We start from the raw sequence: 17905 nt of genomic DNA, 5'->3' as shown, positions 1-17905 counted from the left end.
AATGCTCACACCAGGTCACACTCTCTTGTCCCAGGGCTAACAAGAACTTGTCTGCCTATCTTAGCCAGAGATTCCGAGTTCCATTCAAAGGTAAAAATCTAAATTAACATACAGGTTACATCTGTGTAGCTGTGGTGTTTATTAAGTGCATTTAAATTCTCTAAAGCATGTTTTCTAAAATTAGAAACAGTGCCATTTAAGGATTTAACATTAGTCACCCATAAAGTATATCTATGATAAATAAGAAGAAAACATTGTAACTTATTTTAAGTTCATTTACTCTAATGACAAAATTAAAAGGAAGAAATTTATTAATACAGTATCATCTCTTTACACCAAACTATAGCTAATTAATGCTGTCCATCATAATTATTATTCTAAAATGTGATATACAATAAACCTTTAAAAGCATTTCTACCTTAACACTTCTCTGCTGATAAAATTAGGCTTACAGCCAAGAGGTAAAGAAAATGGGTATTTATATGTGGACATTTTAAATAGAAAATTTAGTTAGAGGTTTTATTCTTAACAATTATTTTTGTTTGAAAATTAATAAATTTTGTTCTCTATAGCTCAAAGTAGTATGTCAGATTCTAAACTTGTTTGAGGTCCTTTCCAAACTGTAGATCTGAAAATGGCTGGTTTCCACAAGGTTTGTATTCTTGGATTTCTAGGTAATAACAAACCCCACTTACAAGAAAATCCAGGATCTAATTATAAACACCTGGAGTAAACTTGACACTAGCAAAACCTTTTAAATACCATCTTAGCTTGCTTCAGTTTATCTATTCTTTTCACTAGCATGCCTAACTCATGGACACCCGTCTCTCAGGGGGAAATGTCTTATTCCCATAACGACTGCTATTTTAAGCCTGTATGTTACATGTAACATGTCTTTGTATTCCATTTGAGAGACTCTTTGGAGAGACCATGTGGCCACAGGAAATGCCACCATAAAGGAGCCACTATGTGTCCAGCGTCATCTTGCCACTCCCTAGGGATGGGAAACTCGTGGGTGATGCCATCTTGGCTTACTCCAGGAAAATTATAAATAACTTATGGTTAAAATTCTCTAGATTAATATAACTTCTATACATGTTGTTTTTACTGCATTAATCTGTTAAGGATTGGGCCAAAAAAGAGAGTATTTATGTTAAAGATCTGTTATAAACTACTTAAGAATCTAGTTGATTAATCATCTATAAATAACGACAAAGAAAGGTTTAAAAGTGCACTCTGAATTAACATGATTGTTTTGTGTGTCATTCTGTGTGTTTTGTGTATGTCTTTATCTCCTACCAATTGTGGCCACTTAATTTTTACTTTTTTGAGCTCATTATGCACACATATTCTTTTCCATGCCTAGGTCGTAACATCTATGTGCCTCTGTGTGTGTTTAGATGTCCTTAGGATGGTAACTAAGCTACTTTTAGAAAGTTAATGTGGACAAATGTCTCAAAGGTTATCCAAAGTTCGAATCCCAATCAGGCCTAATTATTCTCTGCCTTAGGGCTAAAGGAAAATTTTTTTAAAAATTTTATTATTCATATGTGCATACAAGGCTTGGGTCATTTCTCCCCCCTGCCCCCACCCCCTCCGTTACCACCCACTCCACCTCCTCCCTCTTCCCCCTACCCCCTCAATACCCAGCAGAAACTATTTTGCCCTTATTTCTAATTTTTTTTGTAAAGAGAGTACAAGCCATAATAGGAAGGAACAAGGGTTTTTGCTGGTTGAGATAAGGATAGCTATACAGGGAGTTGACACACATTAATTTCCTGTGCGTGTGTGTTACCTTCTAGGTTAATTCTTTTTGATCTACCCTTTTCTCTAGTTCCTGCTCCCCTTTTCCTATTGGCCTCAATTGCTTTTGAGGTATCTGCTTTAGTTTCTCTGCATTAAGGGCAACAAATGCTAGCTAATTTTTTAGGTGTCTTACCTATCCTCACCCCTCCCTTGTGTGCTCTCGCTTTTATCATGTGCTCATAGTCTAGTCCCATTGTTGTGTTTGCCCTTGATCTAATGTCCACATATGAGGGAGAACATACGATTTTTAGTCTTTTGGGCCAGGCTAACCTCAGTCAGAATGATGTTCTCCAATTCCATCCATTTACCAGCGAATGATAACATTTCAAAGAACCAACTTTTTGTTTCATTAATTCTTTGTATGGTGTTTTTGGTTTCTATTTCATTGATTTCAGCTCTTATTTTTATTATCTCTCTCCTATTTGTTTTGGGATTTGCTTGTTTTTGTTTTTCTAGGAGTTTGAGATGTATCATTAGGTCATTGATTTGGGATCTTTCAGTCTTTTTAATATATGCACTCATGGCTATAAACTTTCCTCGCAGGACTGCCTTAGCTGTGTCCCATAGGTTCTGGTAGGTTGTGTTTTCATTTTCATTGAGTTCCAGGAACTTTTTAATTTCCTCTTTTATTTCATTGATGATCCATTCTTGATTAAGTAATAAGTTATTTAGTTTCCAGCTGTTTGCATGTTTTTTGTCTTTACTTTTGTTGTTGAGTTCTACTTTTACTGCATTGTGATCAGATAGTATGCATGGTATTATTTCTATTTTCTTATATTTGCTGAGGCTTGCTTTGTGCCCTAGGATATGATCTATTTTGGAGAAGGTTCCATGGGCTGCTGAGAAGAATGTATAATGTGTAGAAGTTGGATGAAATGTTCTGTAGACATCAACTAGGTCCATTTGATCTATTGTATATTTTAGATCTTAGATTTCTTTATTGATTTTTTGTTTGGATGACCTATCTATTGATGATAATGGGGTGTTAAAGTCTCCCACAACCACTGTGTTGGCGTTAATATATGCTTTTAGGTCTTTCAGGGTATGTTTGATGAAATTGGGTGCATTGACATTGGGTGCATACAGGTTGATGATTATTATTTCCTTTTGGTCTATTTCCCCTTTTATTAGTATGGAATGTCCTTCTTTATCTCGTTTGATCAATGTAGGTTTGAAGTCTACTTTGTCAGAGATAAGTATTGCTACTCCTGCCTGTTTTTGGGTGCCATTGGCTTGGTAAATCTTCCAGCCTTTCATCCTAAGCCTATGCTTATTTCTGTCAGTGAGATGGGTCTCCTGTAAGCAACAAATTGTTAGATCTTCCTTTTTAATCCATTTCGTCAAGCGGTGCCTTTTGATGGGTGAATTAAGTCCGTTAACATTAAGCGTTAGTACTGATAGGTATGTGGTGATTCCTGCCATTTAGTTGTCTTAGTTGTTTGAAGGTTTGATTGTGTGTACCTCACTTGATGTTACTCTCTACTGTCTTGCTTTTTCTTTTCCTGTAGTTTGGTGCTGCCTGTCTTTTCATGGTTAATTTGGGTTTCACGTTCTGTGTGCAGAATCCCTTGAAGAATCTTTTGTAGTGGTGGCTTTGTGGTCACATATTGTTTTAGTTTCTGCTTATTATGGAAGACTTTTATTGCTCCATCTATTTTGAATGACAGTTTTGCTGGGTAGAGTATCCTGGGGTTGAAGTTATTTTCATTCAGTGCCCGGAAGATCTCACCCCAAGCTCTTCTTGCTTTTAATGTTTCTGTTGAGAAGTCTGCTGTGATTTTGATGGGTTTACCTTTGTATGTTACTTGTTTTTTCTCTCTTACAGCCTTCAATATTCTTTCCCTAGTTTCTGCACTTGTTGTTTTAATGATGATATGTCGTGGAGTAGTTCTATTTTGATCTGGTCTGTTTGGTATCCTGGAGGCCTCTTGCATCTGTATGGGAATATCTTTCTCTAGATTTGGGAAATTTTCCGTTATTATTTTGTTGAATATATTACACATTCCCTTCGCTTGCACCTCTTCTTCTTCGATGCCCAGGATTCTCAAGTTTGGTCTTTTGATGGAGTCTGTGAGTTCTTGCATTTTCTTTTCATAGGTCTTGAGTTGTTTAATTAATAGTTCTTCAGTTTTTCCTTTCATTACCATTTCATCTTCAAGTTCTGAGATTCTGTCTTCTGTTTGTTCTATTCTGCTGGATTGGCCTTCCGTTTTGTTTTGCAGTTCTGTTTCGTTCTTTTTTCTGAGGTTTTCCATATCCTGAGTGGTTTCCTCTTTAATGTTGTCTATTTTTGTCCTGAGTTCATTTATCCGTTTATTCATCGTGTTCTCTCTTTCACTTTGGTGTTTATACAGTGCTTCTATGGTTTCCTTTATTTCTTCTTTTGCTTTTTCAAATTCTCTATTTTTGTTGTCTTGGAATTTCTTGAGTGTCTCCTGTACATTTTGGTTGACCCTATTCAGTATCATCTCTATAAAATTCTCATTGAGTACCTGTAGTATGTCTTCTTTTAAATTATTCTTGTGGGCTTCATTGGGTCCTTTGGCATAATTTATCTTCATTTTGTTGGAGTCTGGATCTGAGTATCTGTTTTCTTCATTCCCTCTGGTTCCTGTACTAATTTTTTGCTGTGGGGAAACTGGTTTCCCTGTTTTTTCTGTCTTCCCGTCATTGTCTTTGGTGTTGTTACTGTCCCTGTACTGTGTGCAATTAAGTATTTTCTAGCTTGTAATAATAACAATGGTAATATTTAGAATGGAAGGGTGAGCAGAGATGGAAAGCAAAAAGTTAAAGGAAAGGGAAAAGCAAATAAACAAACAAGAAGGAGAAAACAAAACAAGGAATCAGACAAGAAAATTTCAAAGGTATAAACAGGGAGCGTTAGTGTACTAATTGACAGTAAGCTTGTCCGAGTCTTCCCAAGCCGTCTGGGCACGGGCGACTGGTGGCCTGGGGGCCCTCCTTGTTTCCCCGTTTAACGTGAAGTGGAGATTCTCTGCGCCGGCTGGAGGTGTGGAGGGGTCAAAGTTTTGCCTCTTCTCAGTGATTATGCCTGCAAAGTGTGTCTCCAGCATCTCTCCAAGATTTTACTATAGCTATAGGCTCGCTTTCTGTTTCCTCCCTCTAGCCGCCATCTTGGAATCCTCTTGGAAAAAGTATGAAATTTTATAAACAATAATCTCAATCTGTTTTATTCTACCATGAGTGTAATTTACATTTAACTCTTTTATGATTAGTTTTATTGATGGATGGGTCCTCATAGAATGTTGTTATCAGGAGATGATTTAATTTAATTTTCTTCCTAAGTCTTTTAAGTTTAAGGTTACTAAAAGCTTTATTTAAAACAGTGTTATGTAAATTTGGGTTTTTATAAAGGTTATTTCAATATACAAATTAAGGTCTTAAAACTTATAAGTTTATAATTTAACATTTGCCTAAAAGTTTCCTAAGGTTGAAATTTAAGGTACTAATATGTATTTAAAAACGGGTTTCTGTTTTATTAAAATAACTATCAAGGTCTTTTGCTACTGTAGGCTAATACATTTTTTTTTTTTACCTAAACCAAACAAAAGCTCCCCCTCCAGATATAGTAATATGTTTAACCCCTTCTCTCTGCTTCTGTATCTAATTGAGACATTAGTCTTAATTGGTTTATTATTAAAAATTATACACATTCCCCACTTTTCTCAGTTTATAAGCCCATTGCCTGATATAAAAACTAACCACAAGTGTTGGGTTTGTATTGGCTAAGCTTACTTTGGTACAATTTGGATTCTGTATTGGTCATAATAGCTCTGATGTTTTAATAGCTGGGTCAACATTCAGGATCAACATCCCATCAAAAAAACCCTTGTGCTGGGGTGGATGAGGCTGGCCCTTAGGGGAATGGTTGACTCTGAACCCAGAGTACCCTGCCACTCACTTGCTCCACAGACGTGTGATGGAACTGGGTCGAAGAGACCTGTGTTGAGGCTTTCAGAAGGTTCAAGAATGATGCTTTGAGAATCTAGAAAGTTCTCATTTTTCTCTCTCCAAAAGAGAAAAATCAACCTCCCCTCTCCTCTCTCTCACCCTCCACCAGCCAGCATAGGGAATTGCATTCAAGAGCCCTTATGCAGGGGTGGAGGGGTAAATGGATTCTCCCCCTCTCCTGTCCCTTTTCCTTATCCCACCAGCCAGCATAGGGAAAGCCAACATATTCACTTGGCTGTATCCTTAATTGTTGGGAGATGCTTTGATCCTGCTGACCAAAATAAGATGCTTAGTTCTCTTCATAGCCCATTTAAGATAATTTCCTATTCTTTACATCCTGCTTAAATCAGTCTCATGCCAGACACAAAAACCTAAGGTATTTTTCCAATAACACTAAAGAAACTAAGTTTAAACTAAGTTAAAATTCCTTAAATGGTTCTAATACTCCTAGTGCCTTATACATGTATCTAAATGTCATAAAATTGTTTATAGAGTTAAAAGTGTGTACATGTAAGCAGCTATAGTTATTTTATCTAAGGTACCTTCTTAAAGGTCTTTGAATAAAAGAAAAATGAAAAAAAAAAGGAAATAAGCTAAAATTAAAAAAAAATAAAAAAATAAAAATGGATAGTGCAGCCCAGAAAAAAAAAAAAAAAGGTCTTTGACATTTCTACTCTTTATGACAAATGATAAAAGTTCTATCATTTAGGCCTGACATCTGTTTGTCAGCTAAACATTGGTTTACCTGACATCTGTTCATCAGATGAATGTTGGTTTATCTGACATTGACTAGATAAACATCATTTTATATATAACTGAACATCAAAACAGGGGCTATTTAAAATTACTAACACTGACTTTCCATAACCATTGAAAAATTTAGGGTTTTTAACTGTCAGTGCTGTATTGACAATGCTGACAATCACCAACTTGTTACTTTACCTAACCAAAATTCAAGGTTTGAATTGTATATTACTTTGAGTTTTGTCATTACAGTCCTGATCCTTCAAGAACATTCCCAGGCAAGTCCATGAAAAATTATTCTAACAAGTGTTTATCCATCAACCAGGACAAACTTTCTTAAGTATTGGGGTCATTTTGTATTTTCCTTGTAAAAACTTTATAACTGTTACCTGCTAACACTTTACAGCAATATAAAGGTGCCTCCCCTATGGGACAAGCAATTAGATTAATTAAGCCCAGCCTAAGAGCTACTTTTAAAATACATCTCTTTGTTGCTTAATTTAGCCAAAAAGATCACATTGGCACTGACTTCTGATCTGTTTGAGTCTCCCTCCTCCATGGGACAGAATCTGACTTTCTGGACTTCTGGGGGAGCACTCCCCCACCAAAGGATGGAACTGCCAAACTGGCAAAATCTTCAGAGATGACTGTTTAGAACAAAGTTTAAGAGGAGGAGACACCAGACTGGTACCATTCCCCAGCTTCTCAGAGGAACAAGTGATGTTCAGCCACCCAAGACAGTTCAAAAGGACAGCACAAATGAAGGGACTTCTCCAGACCCAGATGGAGTCAGTTATGCCAGATCTTGAAAAGTAATCAAAGCTGAGAGAGTTTAAAAAGGGCCTCTTATGCAGGTGCTCTAATATTTAAGCCTTCTAGACTTTCAGCGAAAGGCAACCTCACATTTTTGAGTTAGGCCTTCTATTTAAACAAGGCAATGGTGTCTACTTCTGCTTAGGGATGCTGTGAGCCTTCTTAGTGACAGAACTGACTTATTGATGTTTACTCTCTAATTGGACTAACACCTGGTCCCTGGTATACCTGGCCCCTACTGTGGTCAGACTTTATCTACAGTCCAAATAGAGGACCATCAATGGGTTAAAAATAGCTACAGGTATAAACACTTATAGGTAAAGTAACCATAAGACTCCCTGTCACTTTTCAAAATTACTTTGTCCTTCCTGCCACACCTGGCAGGGCCCCTTTTGATGCTCCTGTCAGTGTTAAATGTTCTGGTCATGCCTGCTAAATCAGATTTATCTCTTCCAGAATAAAAGCCTTTAGGATCCAAACCATGAGGCCACAAGGCTATCGAGCTGTACAAACAAATGAGATCTCATGAGCAATCCAGATCTTCACAAGAAACCTTAACTATGCTGGACAATAATTCAGACGCCTTGTGTCCAAATGAGCCTCAAGGGAAAGACATAGAAGAGACAATTTCCCTTTATAGGTAGGGTCTGCTGCCCCTGTCTGTTCAAAGCAGCCACTGATCATGGACCATCCCCTTCAGAAACCTCCCTCCCCCCAAAAATAATTTTTGGAATATTGTCTCTCAGGGGGAGTTTGAGGCAGGCTAGAAGTAGAAAAGTTTGGGCCCATGTAGGTTGTCTGGGGATGGGCAGACCACCCTCACCTGGCTGGGAACTGCCCAAGCCCCTCCCCACTCAGTTTATTATGGGGTGGGAACCTCCTGGGTCTGCCCTCCCATGGAGTAGTGTAGGTTTTAAAGGCACCTGGAAAAGAAAAGCATGCTCTCTCAGCCTGTGAATTCCATCTGCACCCACTGTGCCCTATTCTCTTCTCTTTCCTCACCTGGCAGAACAGGTGATTCCCCTTTTCTCAATAAAGCTATCCTACCTCACTCCATCCCCATGCTTTGCTTGGGTTTTTCCATTTGGAGCACAAAAACTAGGATCTTCTGATCACAGACGTCACCAGCACCATTAATAGTCATACAACTGCCACTCATATGCAAAGTCACCAAGGGAGAGACATGGGTCACTGTCAATGCCCAGAATTCAGAGAGTGTCTGCCATGGGTAGGCAATCAAAATGTATTTGTAAAATTTGTGGAATAAGCTGAAGGGTCACCCCTTGGAGAAACCTCTGTAAGCACCCTAGCTAACGCACGCCTTTGCACCCAGTTACTTTTTGTCATGACCCTGTTTTTAGTTCTGTATGGCAATCGTAAGTAAACATTGGAATCAATTATGTATTTATTTTGATCTCTGTTTTATTATTGGCCTCCCTCAACCTAAGGTAGAATCAGAGAATTTAATAAAAAACTATCTTAGAAATATCAACAGGTCAAATTTGCCTACTAAAAGAATAGAATTACTTAAGTAAATAAAATGCCAAATCCAACAACAGATACAAATATAGATTATTTTAGGATGATCAAACAAATGATGGGAAAAAAAGACATTTGGATAATGATATTAATATCAGATAAGATTGAATTTAAGGCAAGATCTATTAATTAGATAGAGTGACAATTAAAGAATTAACAAAACCATGTAATAATGAAATACCTTTAATTTTTATTCACAAGATAATGCCATAAAATACATAAAGCAAAACTGCAGGGAATAAACACAATAGCGATAGGAAACACTTTAACTCATCTTTCAACCATGATAGGACAAGTAGACAAAAAATAAGACCATTGTCTTAGTCCATCTTGTGTTGCTTTAACAAAATACCTGAGATTGGGAAATTTATAAAGAAAAAGGTTTAGATCACAGTTTTGGAGACTGCAAGTCCAAGATTGGGCTGGCTGGCACATCTGGTGAAGGCCTCATGTCATGCATAACAGGGCAGACAGCATCATGTGTGAGGGCAGTGAGCCATGTGTGAGGAAGAGCTAACATGGAAAGAGAGGAAGTGAGGTTGGGGAGGAGTCAGGATTGCTCTTTCATGACAACCCACTCTGGTGGGGAAAATCCACTCATACAAGACCTACTCAGGAGAGCAGCATGACCTCTTCACAAGGACAGTCATGACCCAATCACCTCCCACTGGGTCCCACCACCTTTCAGTGGGACATTGGGGACCAAACATCCAGCATATGAATCTTTGAGAGACAAACCACATCCAAGATGTGACTAATATGGAGGTCTAAAGAGTCTAATATGGTTGATGTAATAGTTATGTGTTAACATTATATTGGAGAATGTACAATCTTTTAATTAGATCCAGGGTGTATCCCTTTTGGCCCAGTATTAACATCAAAGAATATAATGGGAGGAAATTATCTTCATGCATACAAAGATTCGTAGCCACAAATCGGATATACCCAAAACATCCAACAGGTTTATAAACACCATAAAGTAACTAATGAGATTGGATCATATGCATATTTTACAAGGGCACTTTAACACACAGAAACATGCTCACAGTATTTAGTTATGAAGGAAAATTGTAGTCTTTGACAAGAAGTATATTGTGACTCTAATTCTGCAAAAGATACACAAACACAGAAAGAGATAGAACTGTTGAGTGGCTGTTTTGTCTTTGATTGTTCTTTGATTACGGTTGGCTTTAATTCATCACAGGACTAATTTTAACTCTGGTGCTAAACCTAAATTCCCTACTTTATAAGCCTGGCATAGGATAAATCTCCAGTAAATAATTTTGATTGAGCTGATTGTGAGTGTAAAATAGCACTCCCCCATCTTTTCCCTGCTTTATTTTCTAAAGATTTCCTGTAGCAACCAACACGTGTGTTTTTATGAGTAGCTTTCCCCACCAGAATCCCTTGGCATTCCTCTTGCCTGTTTGGTGTACTGGTATTTGTTTCCTATGGCACAGTCTTATGTAGAGAGGGCAGGAAATACATAAAAACATGTTGGCTGCCTGGAGAAGTGCCCAGAATGATTAATGCCCACGAAAATGTTAACATTTCCCCACCTTGTGGGTTATGGTGGATTTTTATGTATTTCAAATGAGCTATGTCTTTTACTTGCAGGAGCTCGAGGCCAGTCTGAGGCATCTCCTTGTGTGGATCTGTTTGTCTCGTGGCCTTGGGGAGCTTTCATTTATTGACAATAGCATTCCCATTCGATGATCCTGAAAATCATTGTGCACTTTTGTAGCATCGAGGGTGGCTTCAAGCATCAATGGCAATTTTGCCTGCACTGCAGCGTGTGCTAGAGTTGGTCATTAAAATTAAGATGCATTAAGTCTGCTATTCTTCATGATAATATGATTGCATTGTGCATCAGGGACAAAGGAACACAGTTTTGGTTTTCAACAGCTCCTTATGAGGAAGCTGAGAGTGACAGCCTCTGTATGTTGCTGTATCTATGCTGCTTCCATAGCATGAACATCCAGGGAGGCCTGGAACATTGCAGGACTAAGTTGGTGCTGAGCTTCTAGAAACTGACTTCTTAGAAAGAGTTCAGGGAACCAGTAGCAGGTTTGAACACAGTGAGGTATAAGGACAAAATTAGCTGAGTTTCTTATGTTCAGCTAATGTTGGCCACACACCTTCTAGGTACCCCCAGGCTAGAAGCTGTGGGGATCTGAAGGAATCTGTAACAGGGATGGTGCCCTTAATATGTTGGCCTGGCTTTCTTAGGAGGCCATGATACTTCTGAGGTCCTCGTTCTGTTAGCTCCATGAGTGCCTTTGTGTTTTCATCACTCAGAGTCTCTCAGTTTGTCTTCAAACATGGTGGAATTGTTTTCTCCTATTGTCAGAAATGTAATGGGATTTCTCAAAAATAGAGCTGAAGGCCCTCAATAACTTTTAAGGGAGCTCAGTGATTTTCAAGAGAACATGTCTTGTTTTTTCCTCTAAAATTTGGAAAATGCCTTAAAGTAAGAAAAAAAAACCATATGTTAACTAATAACCTATGGGATTTGAATACTCATGTACCAAACTTGGCATGCAGCTGTGTTGGAAGGTGTTATTCCCATTTTTCAGATGAAGCAAAGCATAAATGCCTTGCCTAGAGATCTACTCGGTTATGTGAACTGACTTCCTATCTGCTCCTGTCCCAGGTCCCTGAGACAAGTTACTGAGATGGACAGTGATGGTGTGGGTGACAGAGAGTTAGCAGAACCCATAGCAAAGGTCCCCTTGCTAAGACAAGTAGATGCAGAGATTGGAGTGGATGTCACTCAGATGGACTGTGGCCCTTTCTGAGTTCATAAAATCCAACACTTGTGCAACTTTGTGGAAGATGGCCAAACCAATCACAGCGTGGGTAGGCCACACGTGAACAGAGTTGCTACCACATAACATAGGCAGAGAGGAAGATGAGGTCCAGGGTGAACAAAGGCTAGAGTGATCTAGGAGGATCTTTGAAGGCTCTGGACAGGTAGCAGAGCCTTACCTTCTGGCTGAGTCTTCATGGTTCTATGCAATGCTGGCACCAGGTAATACCTTCTTACATCACGTCCTAAGGTGAGCATGAGGTAGGTGAGGACACTGTATTATTCAGAGTTCGCCAAAGACACAGAACCAGGAGGACACGTATGGTGCATGCAGGCACTTATGTAGGTTTTGGCTCATGTGATTAGGGAGGCCAAGAGCTCTCATGATGCTGTCTGCAGGCTGCAGTGCCCGGAAAGTCAGTGGTGATGTTCCCTCTGAATCTGAAGGCATAAGAATCAGGGGTGAGCAGGGCAATTCTGTGATAAGTCGTGGAGACTGAAGGTCTATGATCCAGGATCTCTGGTTTCCAAGGGCAAGAGAAGATAAATGTTCTAATTCCAGAAGATGGAGAGGAAGAATTTGTTCTTTCTCTGCCTTTTTTGTTCTATCTGGGCCTTCAACTAATTGGATTAGGCTTGGTTACATTGATGAGGGCTGCTATCAATGGATCTTGAGTGTCCCCAAATGCCTGAAAATGTTAAAGGCATGGTCCCCAGCTCGGAGCTGTTGGGAGGTGGTGGAACCTTTAAGAGGTGGGGCCTAGTGGGAAGTCATTAAGTCAATGGGGTCATGCCATCAAAGAGGATTATGGGACCTGTCTCTTCTCTCCCCTTTTCACTCCCTGGCTTTGAGGTGAGTGGTTCTGCTCTACCACACGTTCCTGCCACCATGTAGTGCTTTGCCCAAAACAACGGCGCTAAAAGATCAGGAACTCCAACCTCTGCAACTGTGAGCCAAATAACCCTTTTTAAAATAAGTTGATAACCTTATATCTTTTTATAGTAATGGAAAACTGACTAACACCAGGAGCCAGTTGCTCATGCCTGTAATTCTAGCTATTTGGGAGGCTGAAATCAGGAGAATCATAGTTCAAGGTCAGCCTGGGCAAAATGTCTAAGCGCCACCATCTCATCCTATAAAAGGTGGATGTGGTGGCACATGCCAGTTATCCAGATACACAGGAAGACTAAGTAGGAAAATCATCATCCAGACCCCCCGAGCATAAGTGTGAGCCCTACTCAAAAAACATCTGAAAGCAAAATGGCAAGGGGTGGAGCTCAAGTGGTAGAGCGCCTGCCCAGCAAGCTCAAGGCCCTGAGTTTAAACCTCACCACTGCAGGAAAAAAAAAAAAAAGTTCTCAAAGAATGGAAAAAGAAAGAAAATTTCTTAGTATCATGTTAAATTAGAAAAACCATATATTCAATATATACTTCATCTCTTTCTTTCTATATATACATACACATGTATCTAAAGATGGTTGATCAATGGGTACCAAGTTACAATTACACAGGAGCAAGTGTACAGTAGGGTTACACAGGTGACAATAACATGCTGAACATTTCAAAAGCTTAGAAGAAAGGATTTTGAAAGTTTTCACAGTAAAGAAATGATCAGTGTTTGGGAAATGGGTAGGTTTAACCTGATTTAAACATTACCCAGTGATACCTGTATCAAAACATTACAGGGTAGCCCTTTAATACATATAAGTTTTATGTTTTTACATATCAGTTAAAAATAAAATCTTTTAAAAAGGGAATGGTGGAGTGGCTCAAGGGTAGAGAGCCTGCCTAGCAAGCATTGAGGCCTTGAGTTCAAACCCCAGTACCACAAAAAAAAAAGGAAAAATTTAAAAAGGAAGAGAGTCTTTCTTTAGGGTATTGAAATAGGAGCTATTTCTCAGGTTTTCTAAACCAGACATACATTGTCTTTGTAATCAGTATAAAACTATCATTTAAGAGAAAAATCTAGACATTATCATCTAAGTGTAGAAAGTATCACCAAGGAAATGACAGTGCAAGGCCTGGAGGCCGTGTGTTACTATGGTACCTGGGAGGACAAACATTGCTGGCTAAGTCTGAGCGTCACTTCCTGTCTGCACCAAGGGCCACTGAGAGGCAGGGGGGCAGTGTAAGAGACGCCTGTCATGATCAAAGTATGTATTTAAGATAGAGAAGAGGCAGCAGGGTCACTTAGGCATGGGGTGAGGACAGCCTGTGTCCAGATGGTGGCAACACTTATTCAGGGAGAAAGAGGTTAGAGGACACAGAGGATGCCCTTGGGGTAGTGGTCATGAGGAGGAAGCCATGCACACGGCATTCCACACAAGGGAGTTGTCTGGTCCAGACAGCCAGGATCTACATCACCCTGAAAGAGTCTCTTTGTAGCCTGCCATGGTTGGAATATGGTTTGTCTCCACCAAAACTCATGTTGAGTCTTAATATCTCAATGGAGAAGCGTTGGGAGGTGGGGCCTCGTGGGAGATGTTGGGTTACGGGGGTGGGTTTGGCTGTCGTCTGGGTAGTGAGGGAGATCTCACTCTATGGGGACTGGTTTAGCTACCATGGAAGGGAGGCAGCTGTCATAAAGCCACTCCTGTGATTTAGCTGTTCTACACATGTTGCACTGTGAGTTGAAGTAACACTTAGCCATCACCAGATGCAACTGATGGATCTAGGATTTTGCAGCCTCCAAACCCATGAGCCAAATAACCCTTTTTCTTTGTAAGTTACCCAGACTGGGTATTGTGTTACAGCAGGAGAAAACAGACTAAGACATAGCCTAAATAAACTCAGCACTGTGTCACATGCAGAAAGATTCCAAAGACAACTTCAAGTGTGTAGAAGAGAAACAGGAATTGTCTTCTTAAGGTTTTCTCTTGATGAGGGTACTGAAGACAGAATCACATTGCACAGCCTGCAGCAGGTCTTCCTAAAAATCCACTCTCCTTATCTTTTTCTCCAAAGTTTCTCTCTTTCAGCTCTTCTTCCCTTTCCCTCTCCCTTCCTCTCTCCAACCTCTCCAACCCTTTTCTCCCAGTTGCTGGTACTTTACAGTCCTGACGATCCCTCTGTCCCTCCTGGAGCTTCCTCCAGCTGGCAGTTCACACCCCAACACTCCCACTCTGGGCAAAAAGTTCCTTCTGGGGACCTACTGCCCTTGGAAGGTGAGGGAGGGAGGCATCACTCATGCTTATTGTTTATAACTGAATAGTTAAGTGATTAATTAATTTGATGACAACTGAATTGGCACCATTAACATGGAGGTAACCTGGGAGGGGATAGATTCACCTCCACAGGTGCATGCCATCAAGGGCTACACTGTCAGCAGCCCTCAGAGCTTTGGTGAGAACCCTAGAAGAGAGTCCCCTCCATCACCTCTCCCTGATAGATACTTGTTTGACTTGTTATTGAAGCATGATTTGTTTAGAATAAGACATTTCTTTACTATTTCCCAGGTAATTAAATATACCTAGCTCTTCCTATCCATAGGTTCTGTCTCCATGGATTCAACAAACCACAGATTGAAAATATTAATAAAATAGCATTTATACTGCAATGGACAGTTTTTCTCTTGCTATTATTCCCTAAACAATACAGTGTAACAACAAAGCATTCACATGGTATTTGTGACCCAGAGATGATTTAAATAAAGTGTAAGGAAGAGGCACAGAGGTTTTCTGAATATACTTACTATCCCCTTTTATACGAGGGACTTGAACATCCATAGGTTTTGGTATCCTCAAGGATCTTGGGCCTTGCCCCCTCTCCAGAGGGATGACTGTACATGAATCTGTGATTCTAGGCTTGAGAGGAATCCTGCTAGATTCAATGTCTCATGTGGCAGCCCTCTTGTAGAGCCAGACCACGGAGAAGTGAGCCACTCCCTCCAAAGTTAGTGCTGACATTTGGGGCTGGCTTCTCTCTCCAGCAGAGACTGTTGAGCCTGTTTGTGTCTAGCGTTGGCTGAGCTGAATTTGATATCTTTCCCCAGGGGTAAAAGAGATGAGAGCTTCCAGTCTCTAGTGATTCTAGATAAGCCCACATTCTAGATTTATATGGATGAAGTGGGTAGTTCTATCAGTGACTAAAATGAGGGATTTTGGTGTACCCAACAACTGAAGGGCAGAGCTGTATATAAAACAGACATGGTTGGGATTTCATAGCCCCAATTTGTAGGAGGCAAGAAAATAGAGTTCTTTCTGATCTATTTAACAATATGTTCTTGTTAAATTGACATTGACAATGAACATTTAGCACATGTTTCAGTTTATAAAGCATTTCAAGTGAATTGTTTTTTTCCCTTTGGAATCTCCTACCCTGATCCAAATAACAGGCAGAAAGTACTCTGCACTATATAAACACCTGTGTTGTATTTTACCTGAATCACGGTTGTTGCTGTTTTTATTTTTAGCAAATTATAGTGTTTCTAGACTGGACTTGGCCTGGTCACAGCTCTTCATTTCCCATGAAGTCCACAAGACCCACATGGGAGGCCTAAGGTCACACAGCTAGTGTTCGATAGAACCATCTTCTGTAGTGGCGATCCTCATTTTAAACAGCACGTCCTCCTAAGAATTAATGTTTGCATAATGAGGAAAAGAAAAAACTCTGGGCAAGTCCTTTTCATCATTGTACTGCGCAGCCTCTGCAGTGTTACCGATGCCTAAGGTTGGTGATAGTTCTATCTCTTTAAAAAGAAAAAAAGGCACTGGGTAGGGGGAGCTCCTGACTGCGGCACTCCTCTGCCTGGGCCCAGTGCTGCTGGCTGCAGTGACAGTCACGCTGGAACCTGCTGATGACATAAGAGGCAAACAAAGGCACTGAGACACGATGCTGACAGCGACCAGTAAGTGTCCGAGGCTCCCACGGGACAACAGATGAGAAGGAGAAAGGAAGAAGAAGCAGAGAAAGGAGCAGGCTGTGTGGTGCGATTGGTCTCTAGGTCCCGGGAGAGTTGGTGGGGAAGCAGGTCGCTCAGTCCACGCCGCTGTTTATGGGGACTCTGGACCACTCTCGTTAGGCTCTCCACCATCTTTGTAGGATAGAGCATCTTCTTGGGCGTGCGGTGCAGCTGTGAGTAACACGTTCTCTCAGAAACACTCTGAGCTCCAGTTACTAGGGAGATCCAGTGTGTCAAGGTGCCCAGACTGCGCGCTTGGGCTTTGTCATTGTAATTTCCCCCTGGGTAGCAGCGTGGTCACCATGGGCCTATTGCAGTAATGCAGAGTGTGGGGCCGAGAGGCCAGAGATAAGCAAGTGGGATTCTCAAAGTTGTGTATTGTTTTATTTATAGTAATTGTCTTCATTTTAAATCGCATATCCATAAATGATGTATTAGTAATCTTATTAATGATACTGAAAAAATGCTTTGTTAGAAATATTTTTTCTTATTTAATTTTATTCTAATAAGTGATTATTAAATTCTTAGAAAGAGAAAGAGTACTCTAATTTTGGCAAGAAAATCCTTTCCTCCCTCCTGCTTTTCCTTCCTTCTTTCCTCTCTCCTCTCCTCTTCTCTTTCTTACCTTCCTTCCTTTTTTGCCTTAAGTTAAGGTTAATATCTCAGAAAAGAGTGTTGAATTGTTTCAAATACATCAATTATTTTGGCTACAATCTTATTCTCTCTGCCTCTGAAGATGGATGAAAGTCTACTCCATTGAAGTAAAAAACAAAATTCAGGCTGGTTCCCTGGATTTCCTGCAGTTATAGTGAAGAGAGACTCTTTATTCCTGCACCAAGGCAGATAAAAGTAATTGACACTTAATTCCATGTCACTTGTCACATGACAAGCATTTTCCTACACTGTGTTGTAAGCTGCACATTGATTCTTCTGTCCTATTGGTCTTACTGATGACTGACTAACCTGCTTTCTTTCCATCTCTTGTCCAGGAAGTCTAACTTTATGCTACAATGAATAATGCTCAGTTGTTTTTCTTTCTTCCTTGGCTGTCCCCTTCACCTTTTCCTTACCTTCCTTGGTCTCTTGGCTGGTCAGATGTTCTCCTCTTTTCCCCTGGATTCTTCAAGTCTTCCTCAGTGTTCCTTCCAAACAAACCAAACCAGGTTTTCCATCTTCCCATATTTTTCTCTTACCTTGCTTGGATTGTGAGAACTTTCCCAAGACTACTATAATGTTTTCTGTTCTTCACATATGAGGAGGAAGAAACAAACTCAACTCCAGCTTTAAACATCAGCGTCAGCTTACACCAGAAGCACTTTTG

The 17905-nt window shown here is 40.0% G+C and overlaps 1 protein-coding gene across 3 annotated transcripts in view; it reads left to right on the top strand.

Moving 5' to 3' along the window:
- The first annotated feature begins 16381 nt into the window (after positions 1 to 16381).
- The window catches only part of Sacs (sacsin molecular chaperone), an 85160-nt gene continuing 83636 nt past the window's right edge, over positions 16382 to 17905 (top strand). The window contains exon 1 of one of the 3 annotated variants that reach the window (XM_020187386.2): positions 16382 to 16530. The gene's annotated coding sequence lies outside the window, so the exon portion shown is untranslated. The other 2 variants (XM_074043726.1, XM_074043727.1) reach the window with 2 other exon arrangements.

The sequence above is a fragment of the Castor canadensis genome, chromosome 10 (genome assembly GCF_047511655.1).
Source record: "Castor canadensis chromosome 10, mCasCan1.hap1v2, whole genome shotgun sequence".
Taxonomy (NCBI): Eukaryota; Metazoa; Chordata; class Mammalia; order Rodentia; family Castoridae; genus Castor; species Castor canadensis.
Note: the sequence above shows the minus strand (reverse complement) of the source record. Positions and strands in the feature narration are given on the sequence as shown.